The sequence below is a fragment of the Macaca nemestrina genome, chromosome 7, assembly GCF_043159975.1.
Source record: "Macaca nemestrina isolate mMacNem1 chromosome 7, mMacNem.hap1, whole genome shotgun sequence".
NCBI classification, from domain to species: domain Eukaryota; kingdom Metazoa; phylum Chordata; class Mammalia; order Primates; family Cercopithecidae; genus Macaca; species Macaca nemestrina.
Window position 1 is genome coordinate 145,284,855 of NC_092131.1, and position 14,334 is coordinate 145,299,188.

The following is a 14,334-nucleotide window of genomic DNA, read 5'->3' on the forward strand; positions in this document are numbered from 1 at the left end:
AATGTGGATAAGAATAGTACCTACCACTAGGATGTTTATAAGGATTAAGAGTTAATGTGTACAGGCTGGGTGTGGTGGCTCACGCCTGTAATCCCTGCACTTTGGGAGGCCAAGGTGGGCGGATCATGAGGTCGGGAGATCCAGACCATACTGGATAACATGGTGAAACCCTGTCTCTACTAAAAATACAAAAAAAAAAAAAAAAAAAAAAAAATTGGCCGGGCGTGGTGGCAGGCACCTGTAGTCCCAGCTACTCCGGAGGCTGAGGCAGGAGAGTGGCGTCAACCTGGGAGGCGGAGCTTGCAGTGAGCTGAGATTGCGCCACGGCACTCCAGCCTGGGTGACAGAGCAAGACTCCATCTCAAAAAAAAAAAAAAAAAAAGTAAAGAGTTAATGTGTACAAAGTGCAATGAGCCACACCTGGCATGTAGTAAAAGTTCCAAAAAATATTAGCTATTGTTATTGTAAAATTACTTCTATATAGATACATTTTCCTATCCTTTCTACTTTTCTTTCTCCTTCCCGCATCAGATTGTGAGAGAACAAGTCACTTCTAAGGATGCTAGGAGATTAGGAAGTGTGACCTGAAGCTGTAGTCACAGTCTAATCGTTTTGATAAACCCAAATGTTTAAATCCCAAAGAAAAAAATGTTCACGAAGACTGCCATATTGCACAACTCCAGGGGGCACCATCCACTTGGTAGTCAGAGTGACTGCTGTTCCTAAAATTGTGCAGTGGACAATCCATGCAGCTATACATGGTAGCTCTGCATCCCACCATTCAATTACTTTGTTTATTTTCCTCACAATTCATTGTTTTCTGTTTCATGTAAAGTTATGTGTGCATAATGACATTTCGGTCAATGATGGACTGTGGGCTGTGTTTAGGGTGGTGGTCCCATAAGCTTATAATACAGCATTTTAACTGTGCCTTTTCTGTGGTTAGCTATGTTTAGAAACACAAATACTTACACTGTGTTATAATTGCCTACAGTATTCAGTACAATAACATGCTGTCCAGGTTTGCAGCCTCAGAGCAATAGACTATAACATGTAGCCTAGGTGTGTAGTGGGTTATATCATCTAGGTTTGTGTAAGTACATTCATGATGTTCACACAATGACGAAATCACCTAATCAGGGATTTTTCAGAATGCATCCCCATTGTTAATGCATGACTGTATGTGTAGTTATATACACTCACTATATGACACACACACATAAAGCTTATCCATTGTTTTCCTTATACAAGTCTTTTTTTTTTTCTTTCTAAAGGTGTTGACATTCAACTGGGAGTTATATGTGTTTGTGTGCATCAAGGTTTATATTCACACCTACATGAAGTATTAATAGTGATAGAAAAATGTAAGAAGGTAAAGAATAAATTACATTTAACTGAGTTGAAAATGCTCATAATTTATAAACATGATTGCTTTTTCTTACCTCTATGAGATGATTACAAATGGCTCAAAGCACAGTATGTGAATAGAACCAAAATATTTAATTAATTGATCATTGAAGTGATAGGGGCTGATAGTAGATTTCCTGTCACTAAATAAAAGACATAGTCAAGCTGTGATAAGTGTGATTGGCTAAATATCTCCACGATGTGTATGTCCGCTTTCTGTCATGTGTCTGTAGACACTGCTGGTGATTTGAATCAATATAACTTTTTTTATTATTGTGAATAAAATGCTTCATTTAGTTAGTTGTTTCTTTGACATGAGGAAAAATTGTTCTCTGATGAACTACTTCAAGAAATATCCATTGAATTTTGAATACTGTAACAGTTTTATTTCAACTTATGACCAGGAATGGAACTACATACAGGTGGTACTGAATTTCTACAAGATCCTCACTGCCATTTAAGCAACACAGATGTTTTCTTTATTCTTAATGAGTTAATCCCACTGCCATTCAAGCACAAGGAAGAAGCAGAAGATGCCCAAAGGCCTGTGTAGTTTAAGGGAGTAGAATAAGCAAAAAGCCCAGCTAATCTACAAATTTGATAATTCACCCTTGAATAATTGAAAGTTTGATATATTTGCATTAGGAATGTGTGAATCAAGAGCACTGAAGTTCAACACATGCTGTGCTAAAATTAAAACAGTACTCAGATGGACTGAACCATGATTTATGATGTGCTTTTTTCAGTCTTTGGCATAGAATTTCCCTACTTACAAAAGAATCACAATGGAAAATACATAAAACTGTAGCTTTCCCTCTTGAGATGAATATTCTGCATATACTGATCTCTTGCTTCTTAAGTTACCATTCAATTCACTTCAACAGTCGTATAGTGAGCACCTTATAATGCTATTTCTGAGGATTCAAGGACGAATAAAACATAAACACTGTTCTTAAGTCGTTTTCTCTCAATCTAAAGGATTGAAATAAAGTCAAGGCATCAAGGTACTGGGTTGGGGAGGCATGAAATAAAGTGTGAAAGGATGTAGGGCAGACATTTGGGTCTTGTTCTTTATAGCACTTTTTTTAGTAATCACTGTTAAATTGTTCTCCTACCCAGATTGCTTCCCCTATCTTTGTCAGCTCTTAGTATTGTCAACCTATCTTGTCTTGGGTTTAATAAAATATTCATCTAATAAATATGTGTGTTAAACTCTTAACGTACAAGTAACTTTTTGGGTGTTGTCAGTGACACAAAATGATTATCTTATAGCTGCTCACAATTTTCAATATTGGTTGAAAAGACAGTCACAGGAACTAACCCCCAAACAAGTCAAATGATGATTAACTTTATCATAGGATTATAAATAGCACTCAATAGGGACAATGTGAAGTCAGAGTTTAGTGTGGAGAATCAGGTTCTTGACCAAGATTACACCACTGGTAAGCAGCAGAGCTGGGGTTTGAGACCAGGGCTACCGATCGCCAACATCAGCATTCTTTTTACTTTAAAATTGCAACACAAAATAACATCATAAACATCATTGCTTATCACAGACATAGGCAACGTTAAAATTGTTTTCAGCATTTTGTGTGGAACGTTTACTTCTTATTATACTTTTGATCTATTGAGGGTCTTTTAGGGCCTTTTTCACACTCTGGTCTTCCCTTCACCTAGAGAAAAACTCCTTTCTTTAGGATGCAGTGTAAAGAAACATGGACACTGAAGTATATCGCTGGTTATGTAGAGCCGGGGTCGTCAATCCCCGGGCCATGGACAAACTTTTCCCCCATCTGTGGAAAAATTAACTTCCATGAAACCTCCCCTGGTCCCAAAAAGGGTGGGGAATGCTAACATAGCGTCTTCAGTTTCCTCATCTATAAAAACCTTGCAGGGTTGTGGTAGAGATTAAATGAAATAATTAATGCAAAGTCTCTAGCGTAGCATGTCACTGACGGATCACTCTGGAAAGGTGAGTCATCTTCCCTTGAATTAAGATAAAATATGCCTTTAAGTCAATCTGAGACAATACATTACAGCTGACAAGGATTGGAGGCCTATCTTGTTTACCTCCGTTGTTGCCCAGAGTGGAGCATGGAAATCCAGTGCACTGATACTCTTCTCTCAAGGTCATATTGACAAATGTAAGCAGAAGAAGTTTGATCATGTTTCTGTTTCTGTTTCTCGGGAAGTGACAACCTACTCCTAAAACATATTAAATAACTGGTCTGGATTTGGGGGACTGTTATCAACATTTAATAGTTTCAGTAATAAGATTGTGGGAAAATAATTTGACCTTCTGTAATTGTTAATGATGTTGAACAACTTTTTATTGGTTTATTGGAAATTTATATTTTTTCCAGCGATTTGTCTGTTAATGTTCTTTGTCCCTTACTTAGTAATTTTCAGGAACTCTTGATAGATTATGGAATGTAATTTTTTTTTTTTTTTTTTTTTTTGATACCGAGTCTCGCTCTGTCGCCCAGGCTAGAATGCAGTGGCACAATCTCGGCTCACTGCAACCTTAGGCCTCCCAGGTTCAAGTGGTTCTCCTTTCTCCTGCCTCAGCCACCCAAGTAGCTGGGACTACGGGCATGCACCACCATGCCTGGCTAATTTTTTGTATTTCTTAGTAGAGATGGGATTTCACCATGTTGGCCAGGCTGATCTGGAACTCCTGACCTCATGTGATCCACTCACCTCTGCTTCCCAAAGTGCTAGGATTACAGGGGTGAGCCATGGCATCTGGCCTGTTGGTATATCTTTTAAATATATAGCTTATCTTCAAAAGATACACTGCATATCTTTTAGTTAGTTTACGTTATCTTTTCCATACATGAATTCTAAAGTTTTATGTAGCCCAATCTGCCAAATCTGACATGCCCTGTGAAACTCTCTACAATTCAAGGCTATATATATGTCTTCCATGTCCTAGTACCATGTGTTCAAAACAGTATACTTTCTCCTCTGAATTGCCTTTTCACCTTTGTCAAAAATCTGTTGTCTATATATGTTTGCATGGTTTTATTTCTGGACTCCATCCTGTGCCAACGATTTCGTTGTCAATCTTTATGATCAATAATTGCACATTGTATTGGTTACTGTAGCTTTACGATATGTGTTGAAATCAGGTAGCATTAGCTCTCCAAATTTTTTGTTCTTTTTCAAAATTGTTTTGGCAATTGTAGATCCTTTGCATTTCCATATGAATTTTATAATCAGCCTGTCAAATTCTGCCAAAAGGCCTGCTTGAGATGGAAATGAATGTACAGCTCAAATTGGGAAGAACTGATATCTTAACCATATTGAGCCTCCTGAAGCATGAAAAAGGTATATTTCTTCATTTATTCAGATTTTCTTTAATCAGTGTCAGTAATGTTTTGTAATTTCCAGTATGCAGGATTCTTACATCTTTGGTCAGATTTATCCCTAAATATTTTCTAGTTTTTGATGTTATTATAAATGATATTGTTTTAATTTTTTTAAATTTTCACTTGTTCATTCATGGTAAATAGAAATACAATTGATTTTTTAATATATTAATTTTGTATCCTGCATGCTTGCTAAACTCATTATTAGTTCTAGTACCTGTTTTGTAGATTCTGTAGAATTTCCTACATAGATGGTCATGTTGTCTTCAAATAATGACAGTTCTACTTCTTTCTTTTCAATCTGCGTGACTTTAATTTATTTTTCTTGCTTACAACCTCCAGTTAAATGTGTAATAGAGGCGGTGAGAGCAGACATAATTGTCTTTTCCCAATTTTAAAGGAAAGCTTTCTGTTTTTACAAGTATGATGCTAGCTGGGTTTTTTTTTTTTTTTAATAGATGCTGTTTATTAGATTGAAGATTCCCTTTTATATGTAGTTTGCTGAGATTTTTTTTTATCAGAAACTGACGTTGGATTTTTTTTGAAGGCTTTATCCGTGTCTATTGAGACGATTATATGCTTTTCTTTTTCTTTTTTTTTTTTTTTTTTTGAGACGGACTCTTGCTCTGTGGCCCAGGCTGGAGTGCAGCGGGGGTATCTCAGCTCACTGCAAGCTCTGCCTCCTGGGTTTACGCCATTCTCCTGCCTCAGCCTCCCGAGTAGCTGGGACTACAGGCACCCGCCACCACGCCTGGCTAGTTTTTTGTAATTTATTAGTAGAGACGGGGTTTCACCGTGTTAGGCAGGATGGTCTCGATCTCCTGACCTCGTGATCCACCCGCCTCGGCCTCCCAAAGTGCTGGGATTACAAGCTTGAGACACCGCGCCCGGCTGCTTTTCTTTTTAAGTTTGTGTTTATATGGTGTCTTATATCATTTTTTTGAAAGTAAAACAACTTTGAATTCCTGGGATAAAGCTAACTCAGTCATGATGTTTTATCCCTTTTAAATATTGATTGATTTGCTAAATTTCGTTTAGCATTTTGCATCTATGTTCCTGAGGGATACTGGTTTGTAAATTTTTTTTTCATTATGTGTCTGTCTGGTTGTAATATCAGAGTAGTGGAGAAATCACAGAATTAGTTGGAAAGTATTTCCTCTTCAATTTTTTGGAAATTTATGAAGAATTAGAATTATTCATTAACTGTTCATTCATGAATGTAACATTCATTAAATGTTTGGTGGAATTCACGAATAAAGCCATCTGGATCAGAGTTTGCTTTGTGGGAAAGTTTTTTAACTGAAAATTTTATTTATTTAATAGATATATATATTTTTGTTTTGTTGTTTTATTTTCGAGACACAATCTCAGGTCACTGCAACCTCTGCCTCTTGGGTTCAAGTGATGCTACTGCCTCAACCTCTCAAGTATCTGGCACTCACCATCATGCCCTGCTAATTTTTGTTTGTTTTTAGTAGAGTCAGGGTTTCACTGTGTTGGCCAGTCTGGTCTCGAACTCCTGGCCTCAAGTGGTCCACCCACCTCGGCCTCCCAAAGTACTGGGATTACAGGTGTTAACCACCTGATGCCCGGCCTATCTCTTTATATTATCTTTTTTCTTCTTGAATGGGCTTTGGTAGTATGTGTCTTTCATGTGTTGGTCCTTCATCGAAATTGTTAAATATATTAGTTTGTGGTTGTTCATAATATTGCCTTATTATCCTTTTAGTATCTGTAGATATCTATATTGATGTCATCTCTCTGACTCCTGATATTGGTAATTTGTGTCCTCACTCTTTTTTCCTGATCAATTTAGAAATTTATCAATTTTATTAATCTTTGCAGGGTACCAGCTTTTAGTTTCCTTTTTCTTCCCCCCAACCTTTTTTTTTTTTTTGAGACAGAGTCTCACTCTGTCACCCAGGCTGAAGTGCAGTGGTGTAATCACAGATCACTGCAGCCTTGGCCTCTGGGGCTCAAGTGATCCTCCCACCTCAGCCTCCCAAGTAGCTGGGAACACAGGTGTGCATCATTCCATCCAGCTAATTTTAAAATTTTTAGTAGAGACAGGGTCTAGCTATGTTGCCCAGACTGGTCTCGAACTCCTGGCCTCAAGGGATCCTCCTGCCTTGGCTGCCCAAAATGCTGGGATTCCAGGCACCAGCCATCTTTCCTTTAGCTTCATTGATTGTGTCTCTGGTTTTTCTGTTTTTGATTTTGTTTTATTTCTTTGATTTCTTCTCTGATATTTATTAATTCCTTCCTTTTGCTTATTTTGGGTTTAATTTGCTTTCTGTATGACTTAAATCCTATTATGTTTATTGTAACTTGTTTTGTGGCACAAAATATTGTTTATCTGGATAAAATATCCCATTTGCACTTGAAAATAATGTGTATTCTGCTATTGTTTAGTGGACCTGTCTATACATGTCAATTAGGTCATCTTGGTTGATAATGTTTGAAAAACCTGTATCATTACTGATTTTCTGCTGACTTGATCTATGAATTATTGAGAGGGGGTATTGAAATGTTTTATTAGAATTGTTGATTTTCTATTTCTCCTTCTAGTTCTATTAATGTTTGTTTCATGTATTTTGAAGCTCTTGTATTAATTAGGTGAATAATGTTTTTAGAATGTCATATCCTTTCGGCTAATTGACCCCTTTATTAGAATGAAATGACCTTTCAAACTCTCTAGTAACAATCTTTGCTCTGAAATCTAGTTTGTTGGTCATTAATATAGCAATTTATTCTTTCTTTTGTTAATATTAGCTTTCTTTTTCATTTTTAAAATTAACCTATTGGTGTTTTTCATATTTAAAGTATATTTTTTATAGATAGCATAATATTTTCTTGCTTTTTAATCCAATCTGATAACTTCTGTCTTTTAATTTGGTGTGTTTGGACCATTTACATTTTTTTCTTCATATTTATATATCTTTTATTGACAAATAAAAATTGTATATATCTATGGTGAAAAACATGTTTTGAAACATGTATACATTGTGGAGTGGCTAAATCAAGCTTATTAACATATGCATGATTTCACAGTTATCTTTTTAAAATTTTTATTTTTAAAAAATTTTTGTGGATGCATGGGTAGGTGTATATATTGATGTGCTACATGAGATGTTTTGATGTAGGCATGCAGTGTGTAATAATCACATCATGGAAAATGGGGTGTCCATCCCTCAAGCATTTATCCTTTGTGTTTCAAACAATCCAATAATACTCTTTTAGTTATTTTTAAATATACAATTAAATTGTTTTGATTATAGTCCCTATGTTGTTCTATCAAATATTAGGTCTTATTCATTCTTTCTAACTATTTTTTTGTACCCATTAACCATACCCACCTCCCCAACACAACTCACTACCCTCCCCACCCTCTGGTAACCATTCTTGTATTCTCTAACTCCATGAATCCAATTATTTTTATTTTTAGATCTCACTTGTAAGTGAGAATATGTGATGTTTGTCTTTTTGTGCCTGGCTTATTTCACTTAACATAATGCCTTCCAGTCCCATCCATGCAGTTGCAAATGACTAGGATCTCATTCTTTTTTATGGCCAAATAGTACTCCATTATGTATAGGTACCACATTTTCTTTATCCATTCATCTATTGATGGACACTTAGGTTACTTCCCAATCTTGGCTACTGTGAACAGAGCTGCAACAAACCTGGGAGTGAAGAAATATACTGACTTCCTTTCTTTGGGGTGTATACCCAGCAGTGGGATTGCTAGATTCTATGGTAGCTCTCTTTTTAGTTTTCTGAGGAACTGTTAAACTGTTCTCTATAGTGGTTGTATTAATTTACATTCTCACCAACAGTGTATGAAGGATCCCTTTTCTCCACATCCTATCCAGCATTTGTTATTGCCTGACTTTTAAATAAAAGCCATTTCAACTAGGGTGAGATGATATCTCATTGTATTTTTTTAAAACCTTTCCTATGGTGCTGATCATTGTAGTTTTTATTTGCATTTCTCTGATGATCAATGATGTTGAGCACCTTTAAATATGCTTGTTTACCATTTGTATGTCTTTTGAGAAATGTCTATTCAAATCTTTTGCCCATTTTTAATAGGATCATTAGATTTTAGTTATCTTTTTTGGGTGATAAGAACTTAAAACTTACTCTCTTAGAAATCCTCAAGTATACAATATGTTGTTATTAAATATAGTCACCATGTTCTACAATAGATCTCTTGAACCTGTTCCTCCTAAATGAAATTTTGTATCCTTTCATCAACATTTTCCCAATATCAGCCTTCAACCCTGAATCCCTAGTAACTACCATTTTAATCTCTGCTTCTATGAGTTCAGACTTTTTTAGATTCTACATATAAGTGAGATCATACAGTACTTGTCTTTCTGTGCCTTGTTTATTTCACTTAACATAATGATAACGTCCTCTAGGTTTATCCATGTTGTTGTAGATGACAAGATTTGCTTCATTTTTTTTTTTTTAAGGCTGAATTTCTTTAACCATTTATCTGTTGAGGGACACTTAGATTGATTTCTTTCTTTTTTTTTTTTTTTTTTCAGTTGAGACGGAGTCTTGCTCTGTTGCCTGGGCTGGAGTGCAGAGGCATGATCTCGGCTCACTGCAACCTCCGACTCCCAGGTTCAAGCAGTTCTCCCACCTCAGCCTCCTCACTAGCTGGGATTACAGGTGCATGCCACCATGCCCGGCTAATTGTTGTATCTTTAGTAGAGACAAGGTTTCGCCATGTTGGCAAGGCTGTCTTGAACTCCTGACCTCAAGTGATCTGCCTGCCTCTGCCTCTCAAAATGCTGGGATTACAGGTGTGAGCCATTACGCCCGGCTCCCTAGCTTGATTTCATATCTTGGCTATTGTGAATAATGTTGCAATGAACATGGGAGTGCCAATAGCTCTTTGATATATTGATTGCATTTCCTTTGGATATATACACAGCAGTGGGATTGGATCATGCTATAGTTATATTTTTAATTTTTTGAGGAACCACTATACTGTTTTCCATAATAAGTATACTGATTTATGTTCCCACAAACAGGCACAAGTGTTTCCTTTTCTTTTTCTCCATATCCTTACCAAGACTTGCTGTTTTCTCTTTTTTGATAATAGTTATTCTAACAAGTGTGAGATAATAGAAGTATCTCATTATAGTGTTTTGTTTGTTTGGTTTTGTTTGTTTGTTTGTTTTTGAGTTTTTGAGACTGAGTCTGGCTTTGTTGCTCAGGCTGGAGTACAGTGGTGCGATCTTGGCTCACTGCAACCTCTGCCTCCTGGGTTCAAGTGATTCTCATGCCTCAGCCTCCAGAGTAGCTGGCATTACAGGTGCGTGCCACCATGCCTGGCTAATTTTTTGTATTTTTAGTAGAGACGGGGTTTCACTGTATTAGCCAGGATGGTCTCAATCTCCTGACCTTGTTATCTGCCTGCCTTGATCTCCCAAAGTGCTGGAATTACAGGTGTGAGCCACTTCGCCCAGTCCTGTTGTTCATTCTTTTATCTTTCTGTTTCATCTCATTTAATCACCATAATAACCCAACAAGACAGGAACTATTATTATCCCCATTTTTCTTTTTCTTTTTTTTTTTGGCTGTGGGGAATGAAGTTTCATTCTTGCCACCTAGGCTGGAGTGCAACGGCGCGATCTGCGCTCACTGCAACCTCCGCCTCCTGGGTTCAAGTGATTGTCCTGCCTCAGCCTCCCAAGTAGCTGGGATTACAGGCATGCACCACCATGCCCAGCTAATTTTTGTGTTTTTAGTGTTTTAGAGATGGAGTTTCATCATGTTGGCCAGGCTGGTCTTGAATTCCTGACCTCAGGTGATCAGCCCACCTCAGCCTCCCAAAGTGTTGGGATTACAGGTGTGAACCACCATGCCCAGCCTCATTGTAGTTTTAATTCACATTCCCTGATGATGAGTGGGTTGACTATTTTTCCATATACCTGTTGGCCATTTGTATGTCTTCTTTTGAGAAATGTCTATCCAGGTTCTTTGCTCATTTTAAAATCAGGTTGTCTTCTCACTGTTGACTTGTTTGAGTTCCTTATATATTTTTGATATTGACCCTGTATCAGAAGTGTTGTTTACACATATTTTCTCCCACTCTGTCGGTCATCTTTTTACTCTGTTGATTGTTTCTTTTGCTGTGCAGCAGCTTTTTAGTTTGATGTAATTCTATTAGGGTTTCCAGTATGACTGGGGGAATAGTGTATTATGTATTCTTTTATGTCTGGTCTGCTCTTCTCTCCACTCAACATTGTATCTGTAAGATTTATTTGTGTTGTTTTATGTATCAGTAGTTTGTTACTTATTGATTGATATCTAACATTCCAATATGTAAACAAACTACATTTATTTACCAATTTTATTATTGATGGACATTTAGATTGTTTGGGGTTACTATGAATAAAATTGCCGTGGACATTTACGTAGGAGTGGTTTGATAGGTATATGACAGCACTATGCACTAGATGCTGTGAGAGCGCAGATGGATGTTTCTGGGGAAAGTGAAGCTTGAGCTGAGTTTTTAGGGGCGTAAGAGGTGACTGATGGGAAAGTAAAGGAGAGGTTTCTAGACAGGAAGAAGAGTCATAAGCAAAAAGGAAGAGAATCAGTAATAAATTATAAGAAAGGAGGCAGAAAAGAGACCAAAGTGGTACGTGGACATTGTTATGATAAATTAAAGAGCTCAAACTTCACCCCAAGGAATTTCAAACATGGTAAGATTTTCTTTCAATAAAAGCATCTCTGATCACAGCATGGAAAATGGATTGGAGAAGGGTGGAACTGGAGACTGGGAGACCTGTTAGGAAGTTTTGGTGAGGGGCTTTCCAAACCAGATAACAAAACATTATGTTATAAAGTTACAACAGTTAAGTCACCATGGTAGTCTACCAAAAAAAAGATAGATTTGAATGTAAAATTTGTGTATGGTAAAAATAACACAATGCTACTGAACAAATAATAAACTAGGGAGAAAATATTTCAATATATATAGTAGACAAATTGTAACTATATTAATAATTCCCTAAGATAAATAAGAAAAGAGCAAAAAATCTAATAGGAAAATAGGTAAGGAATACAAAGGGGCAATCTACAGATGAAATACAAATGGACAATCATGAGAAAATGTTAAACTACTGCCTAAGTGATTATGTCTAAAATTAAAATAATGAGAAAAAATTTACATCTCAGAGTAGCAAAAGGTAAGAATATTTATGATATCAAATGCTGGCTTGAGAATAGGGAAACACATGTTTAAAATATAAATTGGATGGCCGAGTGTGATGGCTCACGCCTATAATCCCAGCACTTTGGGAAGCCGAGGCAGGCGGATCACCTGAAGTCAGGAGTCCAAGACCAGCCTGGTCAACGTGGTGAAACCCCATCTCTACTAAAAATACAAAAATTAGCCAGGCCTGGTTTGCCTGTAATCCCAGCTACTTGGGAGGCTGAGACAGAAGAATCGCTTGAACCCGGGAGGCGGAGGTTGCAGTGAACCAAGATTCCACCATTGCACTCCAGCCTGGGCAACAAGAGTGAAACTCTGTCTCTAAAAAAAAAAAAAAAAAAAAAAAATTGGTGCAATCATTTGGAAAGCAACTGGCACGTATCTTTTGACCTTGAACACGTTACAGGAAATATTTGAAATATTTACACAGAAATTTTCCCAGAAATATTTTCACTATAAAACAAAGATATACTTCCAATGATATTCATTTGAATGTTGCTTATAATAGTAAAAGCATGGGATAATCTAAGTAGGGTTTTGAGAAGCTGTGTTACATCCATACGGTGGAACACTCTTCCTATTTTTTTAAAAATTAAGCATATATATATATATTCAAGAATAGAAAGGTATCGACAGTATGCTATTGGGTGAAAAAGGTCAAGTTCTAGAAAATAATGGAAGGTATGATGTTATTTTTACAAACATTTGTTAAATGTAGTATATGTCAGAAACTGGGCCATTAACTAGTGATCCAGAAAAGAACAAGATAGAAAAAGTTCTGGCAATTGTGGAGTTAAAAAATTGTCAATAGGTTAAAAATCATTAACCCCTGGGGAATGCAAATGACAGAAGTGAGAGGGGGAAGGATGTTTACTTTTTCCTTTATTTACATATTTGGATTATTACATTTTTGTCAATAAGCAACTTTTGCTTTTGTAATTTAAAAAACTAAGCCTTAAAAGAAGTCAGTTATACTATTTTTATCAAATATTTAAAGCAGTGGTAAAACCAATTAACATTCTTGAAAGTGTGAAGAAATGGATGCTCTTATACTCTGTTTTAGAGAGCTTTCATTTGCATATACATTTTGGATTGCAACTTGGTAATATATATTTTTTAAAACCTTAAAAATTTGCTTTGATACAAAAATTTTCTAGGAATTTATCTTGGGGAAAAATTTAAAAGTATGAAAAAATCTACAAATATGTTCATTGCAGCTTTCTTTATAACAGTGTAAAATTGGCAACAACTTAAATATCCTTCAACATGGGATTGCTTAATTAAATCATGGTACAAACGTAAAATTTAAAATGACTGTTGGCAGCGTGTCGGTTGCCACCCTAACCGTCATTTTCCTTTTCTCCCTTGCTAACAGAATTGCCATTTTTTGAAGATATTGAGTGGCAAGATGATCAAGGAAGACGGGTGCAGTTCAGGTAGTGAATTGTGATTGATGATGGTCACCTTACACCCACGTATTTGGTTTAGGAGTTGACAGATGGTCTATTTCCGGTCAGTGAGACATCAAAGTAGTTATTTATGGAGTTTTTTGGAAGTATGCATTATATTTAAGAGGTGTATGAAGAGAAAACTGTTTATTTTCACCTTCTTTGGATATTTTGTGTCAAGATGTAAAAATGTGATGCTTGGAGCTATGTAGCTATCTGAGGCTCTTGAGAGAAAGCCATGAGTCACAGAGAAACCACCCAAAGCCTTCACTGTTGAATGGTCATGACCAGTTTTGAAACTGTCTAATTCCAGACTTTTTAATTATTAATTTTTTTTGGTTGAGCAGCAACATTACTTACAAGTAAAATTGACCTGATTGATAAAGCTCTATACGCAGTGAAAAGATGTACAACTCTGGAATTAGCTTATGTTGAAATCATGGGTAGCTCTTACTAGTGCTACTCACCATTACACCATGAACTATTTACATAAATTATCAAAGCCTTAGTTTTCCCATCTGTAAAATGGAAATAATATAGTTTCTATCTTATAAGGAAGTTTTTAATGTCAGTGACAAATCTTTATGTATATATATAGAGAGTTTAGCAGAGTGACTTTAGTGAAGCTCAGTATTAACTATTGTTAATAAAGTAACAATATTAATCTATACTGATATAGAGGGTATACATGTAATATTAAGTGCTGAAAGCATCATTATGTACAGCAGTTACCATTTTATAAAAATAAATATATATCCCTAGAAAAATTCTAGAAATGCATACCAATTAAGGTATTATTAATAATAATGCTTATCTTTGGGTATTAGGATTACTGATACTTTTAATTCTGTTCTTTTTATTTTTCTAAATG

The 14,334-nt window shown here is 36.1% G+C and overlaps 1 long non-coding RNA gene across 1 annotated transcript in view; it reads left to right on the forward strand.

Annotated features, from left to right (window-relative positions):
- Positions 1–404: 404 nt before the first annotated feature.
- The window catches only part of LOC105489745 (uncharacterized), a 46,698-nt gene continuing 32,768 nt past the window's right edge, over positions 405–14,334 (forward strand). Inside the window, exons 1-2 of the long non-coding RNA XR_011606038.1 lie at positions 405–4,737; positions 13,391–13,451. This is a non-coding gene — a long non-coding RNA (uncharacterized lncRNA). The remainder of the gene's footprint in view (positions 4,738–13,390; positions 13,452–14,334) is intronic.